Here is an 18,824-nt window from a genome sequence, read left to right on the forward strand (position 1 = left end):
TTTGTAAACCCTGCTTCCTGAAACACCCCCCAGGAATAACCTACTCCTGCATTTGTGTTACAGTGTTTAATTCCTTTACAACCCTACGTGCCATTCACACAATGTGATTTATGCACTCTGTTTATTATTTTCTTTTCAAATATTGCAAAACGAATGATTTGACATTTGAGTGTAGCCTACTATAGCAAGTTATTCTAACATACTGCACATGTGTGTGCAAAATCAAAAGGGCAATATCACGCTTGGCCTATGTGTGTCATACCAAAACCTTGCATTTATATTATTTTGTATTGCATATAAAGCCACTGATCCTAAATACCCCCAAAGTGAATACATTTTTCTTGCAGGTCTGTGTGAACTTATCTTATTTGTGTGTGTGTTCGTGTATTGCACATGCATTTGTTTTCATGCACATGCATGCATGTGTCTCCACACACACACCTGGACCCATGCGGTGCACGTGAGTGTGCTGAGGTGTGTGAAGGCTATGAATGCGTGTGAAGTGACAGATGGTCCATTTAATAACCGTGCTAGCCTGGTCACCCTGTGGAGTTGGCATGGCCAAGATGTGGGGAGTGACCTTGTTATAATGACCACACGGGGAGCAACTTGTTATAACTGGGAAGTGTGTTTTGTTTGTGTTTTGTGTGTATGTGTGTGTGTGTGTGTGTGTGTGCGTGTGTGTGCAAAGCATCACCATCAATTGAAGGTCAAAGTTCAAAATAATTCCTCACTTACTCATAGCCTTTTTTTCAAGCGGATATCCACTTGGTAATTATTGTAGAAAAGGTCAAAAAAAGAGAACAAATGCAGAAATCCTAAAATAACCGTCCTCTGTGGTATAACAAGATGGCCTAGAATATAAACTGGTCCTGGAAGTGATTATTTCAGGCTAAAGCTCCTTGAAACAGCTGTTAAACATGATTAGGAAGCTAAATCATACGTACGTACATTATGTTTGGAAATGTTCTCATTCAGTTTACTGCACAGAGGAAGATAAGATAGATACCACTCTGACACCACAACATATAACATGTTAATGACTGAAAAACCTTAACATATTCACTAAGAAAACTGTTGAACTAAAATAAATTGAGAATCTGTGAATGCTCTCAGAAAGCTGTATGATAAAAAACTAAAACAAATGTAATACTTTAATAACACTGTTATTGCATTTTTACATCAGGGACAGTAAGGACAAGTTAGAGATAAAAAAAACATGTCACCCAGAGTGTGCTGTTTTTATTTAATTTTTGTAAATACTTTATTTATGTTTTTTTTAAGAGAACAAACACATACACACACACACACACATACACACACACACACACACACACACACACACACACACACACACACACACACACACACACACACACACACACACACACACACACACACACACACACACACACACACACACACACCTGAAAAAAGAAACACAAAAACAAAGGACAAAATAAAACAAACAACCAACTCTACTCTACTTTACAGGTTTCTAAGGACTTCCAATTCCATTTTTTAAATTATAGGCAAATGTTAAGGAGAAAATAAAAAGTAAACAACGTGTGATGACTCATGTAGGTCCCTTCAGTATTGTTATATAGTCACGGAAAGGCTGTTACTAATAACTGTTTAAATTAGTCTGCTTTCCCTGAAAACTCATAACGAATTTTCTGTACATGAAGTGCTGGAGCCAGATGTCAAAAAAGGGGGCTATCTCCTTGTTCCAAACCTTAACAATATATACATTTTTGCGATAACCAAGAGTCTGCGGTTTTAACAGCGAGAGAGGGCCCTGCTGTGACGTAAAGTTGAGGGGTAAAAAGTGTGGTACAAAGTGAGACGAATCATCAGAATGAAAGTGAAGCAGATAAATCATGATCACATTCGGAATAGACAATAATCCTCCCTCCTCTAGCATGAGAAAAGCTCTTCCTGTTTCATTAAAATAAATCCTAACAGGATCTCCTCCAGCCTCGATCTCACTCATCCACCTTTCTGTACTTGTTTGCAAATTTACATTTCTCCCTGTCTTTATTTCATTCGCCCTGTTTTCACCCGCCCTAATTTCCTTTTTTTTTCTGTTTGATATGAACGAGCTGAGAAATGCTATACAAAACCTGAAAATTACCATGAGTGGGAGTGTATGTGTGAATGCATGATGCAGGTTTGGGTGCAAATGACCGTGAAGGGGTGTATGTTTGTGTGTGTGTGTGTGTGTGTGTGTGTGTGTGTGTGTGTGTGTGTGTGTGTGTGTGTGACTAAGTATGGCTTGCATGCATGCTTGCCTGTTCCCAGGAGCATGTGTGCATGAGAGTGTCCGTGTACTTTAGTTTGTGCCAGGATTCGTGGGACTAATAAGAGCATGGAAGAGCCATAGTGGCAATAAAAGTATAGCAGAACACAGGACGTTAGAGCATTAATGACTCTTTTCCATCCCAGCAGTCTCCCTCTCTCTCTCTCTTCTCCTCTTTCAATCTTGATTTCAGTGTCTGGTTGGAGAAATTGACGGGGTAATTACATGCATGAATCCTGTTGCTCTCCTTTCCTCTCCCAAGATGATTCTTTCTGTTCTCGCTCTCTCTATATATATTTATCTTAATGTTCCAACTCTTTTCCCTGTAAGCCTCTCTCTTGGGGTGTTTTTTTTTTCAATTTTTTCGTGAGAGCGAGTTCTTTGTGCCGATGTTCCTTTCATTGCGTTGAGGCGGAGGACGTGAAAAACAGCGAGATGATTTGGAGGAGAGAGGAGAGAGAAAGGAAGAGGGTGTCACACGTGGAGAAAGAGAGGCCAGAAAACGGAGGAGACGAGAGAACTGAAAAGAAAGCAAAGAAACTCACTATGAGGATTTTATAAATGAACCTTCAGATATCTTTATATTTCGCACTGACTCATGACGGATGTTATAGGCAGGCACGTTGCACCAGAACGCTGCTCAGAGCTCTCTCTATAGCTTTCCAAAATCCAACCTATAGTTTATTTACGAACACTGTAATCATAGAGTGGATTTCCGGATGTAGTGCTACATGTCAAATTAATACATTAGTTGGAGTGTTATTGACCCTGAATAAGAATACCTTCTTCATAATCCTTTCATCTTTTCCCAGTGTCCTGGAGGAAAAAAAATTAAAAAAAAAAAATCCTACATAAGCTTGGTTTGAAATACCATGGATGACAGAGGGTCATGACTCCATTCTCCTCTATTCTCTCCCCTTTCTCTGTGTACTAATCAGTGCCTGTTACCACTGTAATTACCCCTTAATATTGATGAGTACATTACAGCCGTGTAATTAGTTCACCGGCCTCATCCATTCCCACTGCCAGACAAATGTGCCCTAGAGCTGTTGCATCAACACACAGGCATACGGAACACACACACACACACACACACACACACACACACACACACACACACACACACACACACACACACACACACACACACACACACACACACACACACACACACACACACACACACACACACACACACACACCGGCAAGCACACACTTCATAAGACTGGATCGCTTGGATCCAGAAGGGGGATCAACTCGTGCAATTAAAGGCAAAAGAGTTCAATTGGAGCTTTGGCAGGTAAAAAGCAATTGTAATCATGTGGTTTTTTTAAAAGATTACTAACATCAAATGAGTGCACTCTGCCCTGCACTGTACCATATAGTAAATCCACTGATACCTACCAGCAAAGACTAGAATTATGTTCCTGTGCCAGTCTGTGGTCAAGACTATCTCAATATAACCAGCCCATCATTTTTAAAGACAACATCTTATTGAAAAACCAGTTTCTGCCTGTCTTTCAATATGAGCTGGCAATGTATTGATAGGCGAGTTATAGCCTTCTGCCCTATAACAACTTCTTGTGCGATTATTTTGACCAATGACCATGAATTTACAGGCTTAAAACAATAACTGTTGAGTCCATTTCAATCAACTGTAACTAATTAAAACACAGACAAAAATAAATGTGTGGTTAATGTACAATAAGACTTTCAATATAAGAATATAATGACAGTCTGCTGAGACTTTTCAGGGTCTTCCGTCAGGTCAGGTAATGGGTATGGAAATAAATATACAAATTGACACGTATGGGTATAGAATGCATGCAGACTTCAGGAGAAATAAACAGCAGAATGAGAAAACAACTAAAAGTTTGTCTTTCTTTCTTTCTTCTTTTTTTGCCATAATGTTAAAAGTGGCAACAAGTCTTGCTACTTGTTTGAAAAGGTCAGCTGCTACACTCACCAGTTAAATGTTTCCATTTGGAGCAGCTCACCAATATGCCGGAGACTACACAGTCGCTTCCTCTGCGGAATGTTGAAATAAATATTCATACCTGTGGCTTCTGTGTGTGTATAATTGCAAACTGCAAATTTCAACGCACAGACCTGTTGCTGTACATTTAATTGAATAAAAAGGAAAGTGATTTTCTACATTTACACAAGACCCGTTAATCTAACCCACAGCAGGTGGCCTGAAAATGCATTAAAAGTTGTCTTCATGCAGACTTCACACAGGATTAAACATGTACACCAAGATAACAGTGGCAAGACTTCACATGAGGTACCATTTTGTTTTGCAATTTTGGGGACTCTTTAAAAATGTATTGGCCAATTTTTATCATGTCTTTTCACTCTGTCGCACAAAAGTACAAATGACTCAGAAACGATGCAAAGCAAACAGAGAGCAACACTATTGTCTTGTTGTATAGTGCCCTGTGTTATGGAAGATTTTGAGGGCATGTATTTTCTGCTAGCTCGCGCTAATCTTGCCTTCATAAATTGTGTTAATGCCCAGTGTTAATCAGGGCTTTGGGTGAAATGTGTCAGTGAGAACAACAAGCTGCTAAATGTCAACTGCTACCGGATTATCTGCTGCCTGGAACCCCGTGATAATGATAGATGGAATATGCGTGCCTGCGTGGGCGCTTCTGCTGAAATGGCGCATTTGTGCGTGTGTGTGTGCAAGTGCGCGTGGCGTTTAAGATGGGCCATTTAATTTTTTTTCCCTTGTTCCCGGAGTGGGTTCCTTTTGAGTGTAAAAGCCTTTATTCCGCCACTTTTATTAAATCAGAGGGAGACAGAGAGACATCCCGACAGAGGAAGAAAGAGGTCATGAAAGGAAGAAAGATACCAAGGCGGAGGAAAAGAAAGACCGGAAAGGGAGGAAAGAAAGCGAAAAGGGGAGACAGAGACCAAAAGAGAGACTTTCAGAGTGGTGTATAATCCCTGTAGTGTTTGTTGAGGGTTCCTATTGGCTGTGTGCTAGGATTCGAAAGCTCTGTAAAAAAGCCTTGCTTGGGCTCAGCTATCCAAAACTTACCCAGCAATATGTTTTTGTCATTGTTCCATGATAACCTTGGCAACAAAACCAAGAAGAATGCTTGAAACGAGAAGTAACGACACGCTTAACGACTGGACAACGACCACCTGTATCAAATCACATAAGAACACTTCGACACACGTAGATACACACCAACATGCATACTAAAACTGGACATGTCTCATTAAGTCAGGTTATAAGACCTCAGACTTAATTCTGCTGGATAATAAGGTCACCTTCATTTCTTATTCATTCTGCCCTCGCTTTTAACCCTGGGGCCATCTTTTTTCTCCTTCTCCTGAACCAGACCTTTGTTTTCATGCCATTCTTTTCCGGCAACTGTTACTTTTTGTTGAATACTTTGTAACCAGTGCCACATAGTTCGCTGGTGTAGCCATTGTAGAAGCAGCACTGAAGGAAGACTTACCTCGTGCAGGTGGGGTCTGTGCCCATTCAGGTTATTGCATAGCCCTTGCTGTCATGTACAACTGTGCCTTCCAAAAATCATTAAAAATCCCTGTTGAACATTTTTTTATCTGGTCTATGATGTGACAATGGTTTGGTTAAGGATTAGTTGTCTTGGTAGCCTCAAATGAAACCGTTCCGTTCCTGAGTGTTATTCCATGGGGTACTGTTGCTCCTGGGAACAGGAAACAGATTTTGCGCAGATTGTTGTTTCGTAGAGTTGATTACATTGCTGTGTTTTTCTTGAACACCTTACTCCTCCTCACTACCTGTCACTGTTTGATCATTAGGATATACATAGGTTCGACGCCACACTCAACACCTCATTTGCTGGCTACGTTCTATGAAAGGCTTTCCTCGCCCTTGAAAGGAACAGTCAAATAGAGTGCAACTACTGACAAAAGTTCTTCTTTATATGCCATGAAACAAATGGCTCTAAAGGTGCCTACACACCAAGCTGACTGTCGATAGTCGTCAGAAAATGGAGTGGGGAGATTCAGTCAGCTCCAGTCTCCCTGACATGGTCAAATTAGTTCAAAGAACACACCGAGACGACTACTGACTTGTAATTATAACGGAGAGAGTGCATGCTGCAGACACACACACACACACACACACACACACACACACACACACACACACACACACACACACACACACACTCCTGTGGCCGCTCCTCACCCCAAACTACCTTGATTATTTCTGAAAACATGTCAAAACGTTGTGCACGGACAATCTAATGCTGTGTGCTGATTGTTTGACAAAAGTGAAACTTATATCTGCTCCGCTACCATGGCAGAACAGAGACGGGCTAGCCCTCCACCAATCAGATCGCTCCGGCTGAAAGACTGGACGACGCCGATTCCACATGTTGAATCGGGTGAAAACAATGTCGAGGACATTGACAACGGCTGACGTCACTGAACACACCAAACACACACGCCTTAAGATGTCTTCAAAAGAAAGTGAAAGTGGTGCTTATTCCAATGCGATTTGTAGCCTTTACCAAACCAAAAAGACCTTTTGCTAACAGGAGAGGGGAAAAATGAGTCACCCAGTCTGATCTCAATAGTGGTTTCAGGAAACATTCTGAGAAGCACAGATGTAGTTAAAATGCAATGGCAGACTGTAGAGGGGCCATTGATACTGACCACATTTTCTCAGTTTACAACCTCCATTAACTACTTTTGAAAAAACAAATTTCCCTTCTGGAAATTTCTGTTTCTGCTACGGATGGCTTTTTAAACAGTTTGTCCATTACTTGCCTTGAGGAGCGTTGAAGTGAACCTCTCCTTGTGTGTTTACGGCTAGAATTGCAAGCCTATTTGAACTATTATGGGATATTTTTTCCATTTATCTCGCTGTGAATTTGTAATAAGAAATGAACCTTGTTGTTTCCTTGCCATGAAAATTCAATGTCAACCACATTCCTGCTTCCCCATAACATCAACTCCCCAATATCCTCATACACAAAAATCAGGTGTCACCATATCTTTACAAACCAGCATTCCTCTTGCATTCAACAAATCAATGGGCTGATGGATGTTGAACTTTAAATGTCATTGTTAAATCTGTCATTTCGTCTTTCAGGCCGAGGGCTCTGCCAAGCCAACCCCCCCCCCCCCCCCCTCCCCTCCTGATCACCGACGTGATAAGGTCTTTTTAACATCCTGTGAGATATAGGAGTTGTCTGACACTAATGCCTTGTTTCCACCGAGTAGAGCGGGTCGGATCAGAGCGGCTCAGAGCGGGACAGCTCACGTTTAAGAATCTCTGTGTTGTTTCCACCGCGGACCCTACCCTTACTGGTGGGGCGGGGTTTAGGCTGGACTGCGATAGCCGCCGCCAGAATGTGGGTTAAACTATCGGGCTGTGGAACAACTGTGGTCAAGCCAGCGGTCTCTCGTTTTTGCTTGGTCAAACCAGCCGCTTCTTTATTTATTCCCCCCGTGTTGTTGTGAGCACAGAGACGGCTCGGTGCAAGTTGCAACTGATAGAGACAGTGAGAGAACAGCGCTGGCTGCGGCAGCTACGTGACATCGTAGCAGTGGGACACAGTGTAGCCAACGGATTCATTTAATGACGAGGAAAAACACCACACAATAAACAGTGCCGCGCTCACAAGCCAGCGATCTCTCGTTTTTGCTTGGTCAAACCAGCCGCTTCTTTATTTATTCCCCCCGTGTTGTTGTGAACGTGTATTTACTAGCTTACTATCTATGGCGAAAACACACAGAGACGGCTCGGTGCAAGTTGCAACTGATAGAGACAGTGAGAGAACAGCGATTAAGCGGCAGCTACGTGACTAGTGGGACACAGTGTAACCAACTGATTAATTTATTGACGAGGAAAAACACCACACAATAAACATTGCTGTGCTCACATTTTCGCCAATACACAAGACTCTCTTCACTCTTGCCGAGATGACTACACATGGCGGAAATGATTATTTCGACCAATCAAATGACGGCTCCGCCGTTTCGGCCCGCTTTCAGGCGGCTAGTACCCCTACGGAGGAGTACTGAGATCGGGAGCGGCTCAGAGCGGTTAGGTGCGCTTAAACCGTACCCTACCCAACTTTTGGCAAATGAAAAGCCAAACTACCCGGACCGAACCGCTCCGATCCGCTCTACTCGGTGGAAACGAGGCATAAGACCCCGTTTCCACTTGGCATTAACATCTGACTTTTGTAATCGGATCACATGAATAAAGCTCTAACTACAGGTGAAAACACTCTCAAGACGCATTGAGATCGGATAACAAAAACCACATTCAGAGGTGGTTTACGTCACTTGTGTCCGATGTGTCCGCATTCATTTGGTAGTGGAAACACAAATGTGACTCTTGTCCACTTTAGGAACCTCCTACTCAACTGCTGCCCCCTGCCTGAGCGGAAATACGTTAAAAGTGCATCACTGGCGTTCATGCAGCTTTCATAGAAGCCTCATGAACGTTAGTTGCATCCGCCAGTATTGCAAATGACAAGCTTTCTGTCCTCTGGTTTCATTTCACTGCGTAAACCTGAAAACACGGAGAGCTGGAAGGCAACGACTTCCTGTTCTTATCCGCTTAAAAATAAAAGTCAACTCGCGTTTGGCTAGTAACAGGCTTTTAATGTGAAGGCGCACAGGAAATATTCTGTTCGCACGTAAAGTAACTTAACTGCATAAAGCCGTGTACTGGTGGTGGTGACAAGAGTGTATCAGACGTTAGAAAAGCCGCCCGGCAAACACACATCTTTCACCAGCCAAAGTGGCGTAATAACTTACTCGCCTAAGAGTTTTTACTTTTATATACTATCTATGATATTTCCCGCATTTGGCGAGTGTTAATGTAGAGCCCTCTAAGCAGTGTTGTGCATCGCTCCTCCTTGTCTAAATGAGACAGTAGCCTATCTCTTCAACCTAGACTTGTAATTATCTTCGCATGTAATGCATTTTAATAGCAAATGTGATTAAAACTGTGGCACTGTACAGCCCTGTATGTTTACTTGTTTGAACCCCACCGGTTAAAAACAGCAATGCAAACGGAAATTATGTACGTGTTGATTTAAATACAGCGCGGGTAAATGGAATCGGATCACAAGTAGACAAAGAAGTCACATTTGAAAATACAAGTGGGAACACACGGATTGAGAGCTGTCCACTTGTAACCAGATTCAAAAAGTCAGATGTTAATCCTAGGTGGAAACAGGGTCTAAGGGGGAGATCTAGTCTTTCATTAGATATAGTGTTAGTCTGCCCTGAATCAATTGTTTATATATATATATATATATATATATATATATATATATATATATATATATATATATATATATATATATATATATATATATATATATATATATATATATATATATATATATATATATATATATGTATATATATATATATATATGTATATATATATATGTTGTTTTATGGTTTGGTTTTTAAATAAAAAAAGAAGTTCCAATATGTTGTGAATGCTGTTCAAGGGGTGGGGGGGTGGGTCTATATTGTTATTTGCACTGAATTGCAAATTATGATATTTTAGAAGAAATACACTGAATTACAATGGTGTAGACATCATTGTAATTCAGTGTATTTCTTCTTTAATATCATAATTAGAATGGGTGTGATAAGAGCATTAAAATGAGAAAAAATAATGGGACAAAAAGAAGTTAAGAGACATTCAGGCTAGAATAAATAAAAATGCGATTAATCGCGATTAATCGCGAGTTAACTATGACATTAATGCGATTAATCGCGATTAAATATTTTAATCGTTTGACAGCACTAATATATATATACCCGTATATAACAATTCCGTTTAAAAATCAGAAGATCGGCTTATTTCCAAAGGCCGAGATTCTTCTTCTCGGCACAAACCGTTATAGAATGTGAAGATCTTAGTGCAGACAGAAACAGTGAAGTGTTCTTATAGGCTATATGGTACTGATGCACACTTTGAAGAACAACTTTGTTTATCTGATCCATAAAGCTGACAAAACATGACTTATGTTGGCACTTTTACGAACCATGCTGTATCTCTTTGTTTTAGTGTGTGTGTGTGTGTGTGTGTGTGTGTGTGGGGGGGGGGGGGGGGGGGGGGGGGAGGGCGTTTTACATCAATAGCCTCATATCTCCTGTGCTAAGAAAGTATACTTCCCTGGCACTTTATAGGCCAGAGAAGCACCATGTGATCTTGGTAACTGCAACATATTTTGGGAGACAATGCCTGTCACCAGATCTCACAAAAACTCATGCAGAAAAAGTTTCAACACAGATCTGGAATGACAGATACGCAGGTTGCACTCACGTGTTTGTTCTACTCCGAAGATTATTTAGCACCAAGGCCAAACACAGAGCAAATGTTCACTAAAGCCGTTCCATGTGACAGAAGTATGCACATACACACAACAGAGGTTCAGGAGTGTGCTCCCATCCAACACTCTCACAGACACACACACACACTTTGAAGGTGTTATTGACAAGAGCTCTTTGGTGTGACTTACCCTCCGGCCTCTGCACCGGATAAACCATGTTGCCCTGCTCTCCTCTGCTGTGTCCCTTTTCTGTTTTATTCTGCTCCAGTGGTCCTCGCTCTGTCCTCGGTTTGCTCTCTTCTGTTCTTCTCTGTTGGCCTGCTGAGTTTTGATCTTTCCCATTTTGTTCTACTTAATTTTGTCGCATTTCAATGAGTGTCTTTTGTGAAAGTTGTTGATCTGTTTCTGTATTCCCTGTTCTGTTCTTCAAACAACACCACACTTTGGCTGGTTTTAGAAAATAAGACTGCATTAAGTTACTTGTTTGAATAATTTAACAAGTATCAGAGGAAAAGGTTCAAAAAGAAGTATGCCTCAAGAGGCCTTCTTTACTTTTTTTAAATTTTTATTAGATGATTTTGGTTAATATTCAGCAGCCCCAATCTCAGTTTTGGTGCGTGTCAATACACTTTATATAACATGCTGAATGCAACTCTTTCATAATTATTACGTATATATAGTATAAGCAAACATGCTTTCAACATTTCCTGCTTTGTTTACATCAGGCTCAGGTCTCCTGTGGTCTTACTTGAGATTTTTTCATGCAGTACATGTTCCACTTATTTCATGGTTTTCTGTTACAAGAAAGATTAGGAAAACCTTAATACGATGTTTCTTAAATGGGAAACATATGACCCGCTTACACATAATAGGCATTTATGTACTCACTTGATTTAGATTCTAATCCACTGGGAAAGAACATTGGTACATAATGTAACAAACCTCAGCTCGTCTGCCAATGTTCTAAAACTGCTGAGCCTTTTTAAAGATATCAGAATCAGAATCAGCTTTATTGGCCAGGTTTGAGTAAACAAACAAGGAATTTGACTTCGGCAACCATTTGCTCTCCAAGTACAACATACACTAAAAACAATGAAAAATACTGTTAAGTAAACAGTATTACAAACTGTTTACTTGCTGTTGAAAAAATTATGGAAACCATAGCCTTTCCATGTTAAAGTGAAATAACTAAGGCCATGTTCAGACCAACTTTAGTCCGGGACGAAGAAACACAGCCTCCTCATTTGAATTAGGTCTGGTGACGCGTTAGGGGTGCCAGTCTAGAGGGCACAGAGGAAAATGATCATTTATTTATTGATCATTCTTTGGTAAGAATGTTGTTTGTCGATGTCTGTTTTTATGCACTTTAAAGGAAAATCTAATTTTAATCTTGTTGTACATTGTATAAAGACATTTAAGTATTTAATTCTCATCAAGGTTGGAGCCTAGGACTAAACATACAACTTTGGCTCTTCAATTTGATTGAACGTCTCAATTTTGACCAATATTTATTTAACCTGACTTTGTTTAATCCTCCAACTTAATGGGACTGCAGCAGACCTAATACATTGCTCAGATTTAACTAAAACATGTTTAGATAATCATGTTATATTTAAAAATATGTATAGGCTAATTCATACAGGGGAACAGGATGTTGCCATAACATGTCCACTTGGCATATCTTTAAACTTTTCTTAAATCCCTTATCAGACATTAAGTCTTACACTGATCAAGTGCTGCTGCCTGCTGCTACTATTCAGGGAAAAGGGTCGTCTCTTGAAACAATTAATGATTGGTGGCATTATTGAAACACACACTGTGAGTGTCAGTACCAGTAAATGTGTTTTGGATGTCGGCCCTTTGAATAGAATCGATAAAAAAAGATATAAGTCTATATAAAAACATAAGTAATCTCTCACCTCTGTTCTCATCCCCTTGTTTGTCTGCCAGTCCGCTTTCCCCTTTTTCTTTTTCTCTCAGCATTTCTCAGTTTTTCCTTCTAACTCCATCTCTCTTTCTCCACATTCCCCTGTCTGTCAATGGTTATCTCTCCATCTTCTTCTGTTGTCAGTCAACCCATCATCTCTTCCTGTCTTCTTCCCCGGCTGTCAGTTGCTTTTTCCCCCGGAGGCACAGTTGGTTCCTAAAGAACAATTTTCAGACAACGGACAATAAAGCAATGAAATCAAACTCAAGAGAGGGAGAGATCAACACAGCAGTGTTTATCCTGCAAGTGTGAAAAAGGGAGAAAGAAAAAAAGAGACAAATAACGATCAGGAGAAGCGGAGAGATAGATGGGTAAATGAAGAGAGAAAGAGAAGATGACAACAGAGAAAATAAGAGTTGTGCTGGGTAAGTTAGGAAATAAACCAGCAGTGAATGCACATAATTCAAACTGGTAACTGACAGCAAAAATATGCTTTTGAATCTTTATTTTTAATGTTTAATGTAGACAGTGCGGGAAAGATTGCAATGAAATGACATGGAAGTGTCCATATTAAACAGATTCCATGAATTCTAGACTTACCCGGACGTTAAAATCATACTAAACATATGGGACATTCTCAACCTGACACGCAGAGGGGTTCACAGTGCATTTTGTAGAAGGTTAAGGTTAGTAATGACAAACATTCACCTTTTCCCATGGCTTATTTTCTTTTCCATCAGAATGCACAACATGAATGATGTGAGGGATGTTTAATCTTCGTAAATGTGTGACAGCTGTCCCTGCCCCAAATCGTTTGGAATAATCTTATTAAAAATTAACAGGTGATGCATAAAGAAAATATGGAGCGATTTCTTGCACACTGTTCTTTATTAGCTCAATGCAAGTGTTTCATTCTCATGATCAAATATTCACAAAAAGTAATTTTTTCAGAATTCAAAGCCTTATTTATTTCAACTGCGTTGGCTTATTGGCTTACTTAGAACTTCAAATGGCAAGTCACCGCTATTCTTTTCCTTTTTTTGCATAAGCCTATTACTGTGAAACATTCCCATACACTTCACTTCATAACTTCCTTACATTTTTAACTTGAAAAAAAAACTATTTTAGGTTCAAACCATCAACACACATTCAAAATTGATGGTCAGTAGGTACTACTTATAAAGTCATATTTGAAAGACAAAGTATTACTAATTAAAGCTCCTCTGAGTATTGTTTTTTATACATTTCTCTGTATGTCGACTGTGCAGGTTGATCTAGGTCATTGTTTGCATTTAAAAACAGTACAATTGGAAATATGGCGCAGCTGCGTGGCCAGCGTGTCTCTTCGCTGTGTTCACACCTGTCCAAATGAACCGCGCTAAGAGAGTTAATGCTCCAGGGTTCAATTCAACCGAACTCAACAAGGCAGGTGTGAAAACACCCTAAAACGACCATAGAGAGTCTTGTATTATAGGTAGTTTCTACCCCTCTGTCTGTAGTATTCCTGTCAGTAAGCCCAGTTCAACCTTAGAGAGTGTACTAGGATTTCCTCTCCAGAGCATCTTCTTTGCAGAAATTGACCAGAGTCATTTGTCAGGCAGCCATGAAATAAAGTGTCATGGAATCGCTTGTTGTTGCAGATACAGCGTTTAATATGGTTCCAGTCACAGAAAATCTTTCCATGGTCCTAAAATGCCCACATCTAATAGCTTGTCAGGAGAGAGTGTAAGTACATGACTGAAAACGTGAAGATATATCTATTATCAGTAAGAATGCGCCGATACTCTTCTGATGCAAATACGGAGATCAATGCAATACAGAATTTTCTAATTAAAATGCATACGTATAAGTGTGTTGAAATGATTGAGAGGTTTCTTCTATGTCCAAGGTAAGACAAGGCAGTAACTCTATCAATTCCTAACTATAAGTGGATTGAAAACCATTAAGTTTGGGGCGCGTGAAAGTGTGCTGATGTAGAGGTACCTCGTAATATACATTTGCTGAAGAACATTGTCACTAACCAAAGCAAAACTCATTAATCAGGTCTCCTAACTCCAAGCATGTTTCATCTGGGAAACAGGCCATTTATCAGTGCAAAGTTGCAAGACTAATATACCAGTTTCTACTACCTCACTTACAAAGAGGAAAGGAAAAAGAAAGCAAATGACTTCAAGAAGATACATTTCATCCATCTACTGAACATCTACCATCCATATTAATTCCAGCAGACAATGGGAATGCCATATATTCAGAAAACTAATTGAGTAAAATATGGTAGAGATGATTAGCATCTTTGAGCATGTGATTGTGTGTTCTTGTCTGCTTGTATTTTTACAACCATTTCTTGTGTACACCTGTTTGTCAGTGTGTGTGTGTGTGTGTGTGTGTGTGTGTGTGTGTGTGTGTGTGTGTGTGTGTGTGTGTGTGTGTGTGTGTGTGTGTAAGTAACGCTGTGGAGAACACCTGAGTGTGGGCCTTGTAGCTGAAGGTCACTCTGAATTAAGGCAGATAAATTAACTGGAGGCACCAACAAGCTTATTACTGTAGAGTGCACGCACGCATGCACACACGCACACACACACACACTGCAGAGAGCCACCGCATACTGCTACTGTACTGTAGAGACATGAATTGCTCGTCCTGTGACTCCCCTCTCCCTGCCTCTCTATAAATCTCACTGTGATAACCTCCGTTGTGGAGATGTATTGCTACTGATACAGAGGGCGCCGGAAACTTTCGGAACACAATGTAATACAATCCAGTTACAAAGGCCTGCATAAGCTTCACAAGTTGACTCTTTTGAAGCCTACTATGTTGCAAACCCTATTTTTGACTCAGTATAACTACTTTACAATGAACAGAGATTACAAAGTGAAATGTATTACTCAAGTTAAGGCAAGGCAAGTTTATTTATATAGCACAAGGGCATAAAAACATCAAGATTGGACATTAGAAATTGCATTTAAGAAATAGTAAAAAAAAAGAAAATACATCAAGATGAAATATTAGCCTACAGTATTAGATACGATGTTGGCTGATCACATCTGTGTCTGTTCCGACTGAAGTCTCTTTCACCAAATTCAAGTGTAGATGAGAGTTGGCAATTAAATACCAGTTGACACAATATTCAAGTTTTCAAGTAGGTGTGTCCCACACTTAACTCTATGTGTGTCCTTTTTCATACACCCCCCTCCTCCAATGATACGTCAATTTGAGTCTAAGTTCCAACATAACTGTGAGGGTACATTGTGCAGTCCATTACACTTCATGTGGTTCGGGTTGATAGTCTAAACTGCTGGAGACCACAGAGTTTTCATTTGTTTTGCCCAGTCACCTTTAATGTTCTGTCTGACCCCACTCCATTCTGGCAGACTGTCATGTAGTGACAGGACTCAGGGAAAAATTGCTCTGTTTGACACAAGATGGTCTGCACATACAAGAGCACTCTCTTGCTCACTCTCTCTCCCTGAACTGTTCCATCGGCAGGGTTTATTTCGATATGAACCAAAACGTAACTACACACAACGAGGAATGGACTGAAAATGAATTCCTGGGTAGCTTGTGAAAATGGTCTCTCAAAGATTGGAGCGATGGCTGTACTGCAACGCAATTGAATATGACCTTTGTAGCCCTGTAGACCTTGTCCGTTCACAGAAAAAATATGTGTCTGGTCTTTCGCTGTCGATATGGACGGTTTTAAAAGCAGGTGCAAGGATGATGTCTCCAATAGTCCGTGAATTCTTTGAAGGCGACACACTGGGAGTGACGGGACAAAAAGCAAGGTTGAACTGTCTGACACAGCCTACGTTTTCCCCCGCTGGTGTTCACACTTATAATGGACAACCTTTTGGCCCAGCTAGACAATTATGATACAACTCATATCGAAAAGCTGGCAGAGCACACACCTTTTACCAGCCAAAGTGGGGGGTGGCCTCAATAACTTACTACTCAACGTTTATTTGAGCCCTGCACGAGACTCTCCGCTGATCACAGTGATGGTGCAGCGGAGACACTGTGACACTTCTAACTTCTAAATAGCGTGTGGCTATTTGACAGCTAATGAAATAGACCTCGCACGTGGAGCGGAGCTGTGATGTCATCACTATCACAGGGAGGAGCATTGCTATTCACATGGTGACGCTGGAGTTGCGTTTTGAAAAGACTCCACTTTCAAACGTTTACGTTTTCAAGACTGCAAACGCTGTAACTATGTAAACGAACGGCCTCAATCGTAAAAATGCTTTTGCTTTAATGTCAGAATTGTTACAGTGTAAACAGGCCCTCAGTTTGGAGAGTTTATCATCTTACAATATAATACACATCTGTCCGTCGCACTGCTCGACACCGATCAATGCGAAATTAATGTCCTTTTGAGGTGGGGGCGGCTGTACTCGTGAACTGAATCATGTGGCTTACCAGGCCATTTACTTTCTGCTTGGGTTGTTTATTCTGTTTGTTGATGGATCACCGACAGTATGAAAGTCATAAGCAATTATTATTGGGCAATCAGAAATGCTGAAAAGGAAGTTGTTAAAAAAGAAGATTGGTTGTCAGTGTGGCCGTAAATATGTCTAATGGTTACTTTGTTTTTATTGATTAAGATACTGTATTCATAATAAATCTCCCTTCAGAATCTGAAATTAGATATTTTTGTTGAACAGGATAAACATACCTCCTTGTTTTGGATTGTAAAGAGCAGGAGAGCAATAGGTTTGACTGACATGCCTGCATGCAATCAGTTGATTTAGTATTCCTGTTTTCTCTGCCCTGGTAACTGGTGTGTGTGTGTGTGTGTGTGTGTGTGTGTGTGTGTGTGTGTGTGTGTGTGTGTGTGTGTGTGTGTGTGTGTGTGTGTGTGTGTGTGTGAGTGTGTGTGAGTGATACATTGTTTGTGTGTATTGGTTGGTGGTGGGGGTAATCAAAACACTTTGAAATAAAATATGAAATGTAAAACTAAATTAAATGAGTATCTCCCACGAATGATTATAATCGAGTCCATAGCCTGTCCCTTTAAGTTGTTTTTGACATGTATGCTACAGATCTTACTTCAAGCTGGGTGACCACAAATTACTTTAACTTATTTTCGTTTGTATACTGTACAAGACAAGAGATCTACAGGAAGACACACATGAGAAATGACAAACGGAAACAACAACAATGAAAAAGGATAGAAATACAGATCAGCCTAAGCATTTGGAGGGGGCCTGAGTAAAATTGAATACATTTCCTCATTCTTCTACCAGCATAAGTAGGTGTATGTGAGTGCACATCTCTGGTTGGGCCCCAGGGACAAAGAGACGTCAGGGTGAAACATGCCAGAAGAGTTTAGATTGTCCCTACTGCTGATGAAATGTTGTGTTTTGTGTCTTATTTTCCCTGGTGAGTTGCTCTGTCTGTGCCAGACTAAAGTCCAGGCTAGTCACGTAATGCCTGGAAATATTTGCGCAATACTTTGATCATTGGCAATATGACAACAAGTCAATGGAGCAGTCGCTCAAGCTTAATGATATTTTTTGAAAGGGTTTGATGGAGATATTCCCAATAGCAGCTGGATGGATTCTCTTTGAATTCGGTGCGCAATGGTTTTGGTCTTGTTTGTTTTGTCGTCCTCATTTGTCCTGTTCATTGTGCAAAGGTGGATGGATCCCTTATCCATATGATTCTTCTTTGTCATCCAGGTTGTTTGGTTGTGGAGGCCAACATCAGTCCAAAATAGCTGGAAAAAGAAACGTGTTTTGGTCGACCAAAAGGAAGTGGCCATCTTTAATCTCGCTCACCCTTCCATCTCACGTAAGAAATAACATCAGGCCATTCTGGGTAATGCTGTAGGTGTCACTTAATAATAATAATAATAATTGATAGGTTTTATATAGCGCTTTATTGCCTAGGCACTCAAAGACGCTTTACAGGGTTCCTGGTTCAATTCGTTCACACACAGTCATACCGGTGGTGGTAAACTACGAGAGTAGCCACAGCTGCCCTGGATTTCAGAGCCTGTGGCTCTGAAATCCAGGGCTCTGAAATGCCCCCTTCTACTTGAGTAAAAGGGGGCATTTCAGAGTATTGAAATGCCACTCAGCACAGCAACAGAGACTTCCCAGAGGAGCAATGCCAAGTTGACATAAATAAAGACTTCTTAAACCTTAAGCCCCTTTTACACAGCCAGTGAAAGCCGGGAATATGCCGGCCTTTCGGCCCTCCCCCCAGCTGTGTAAATGCGACAGTTGCGGAACGAGGGAAGAAAGGTGCGAGTGATCGTTCCGGGAATTTTACTACCTCGGGG

Source organism: Ammodytes marinus (assembly GCF_949987685.1).
Source record: "Ammodytes marinus genome assembly, chromosome: 3".
Taxonomy (NCBI): domain Eukaryota; kingdom Metazoa; phylum Chordata; class Actinopteri; order Uranoscopiformes; family Ammodytidae; genus Ammodytes; species Ammodytes marinus.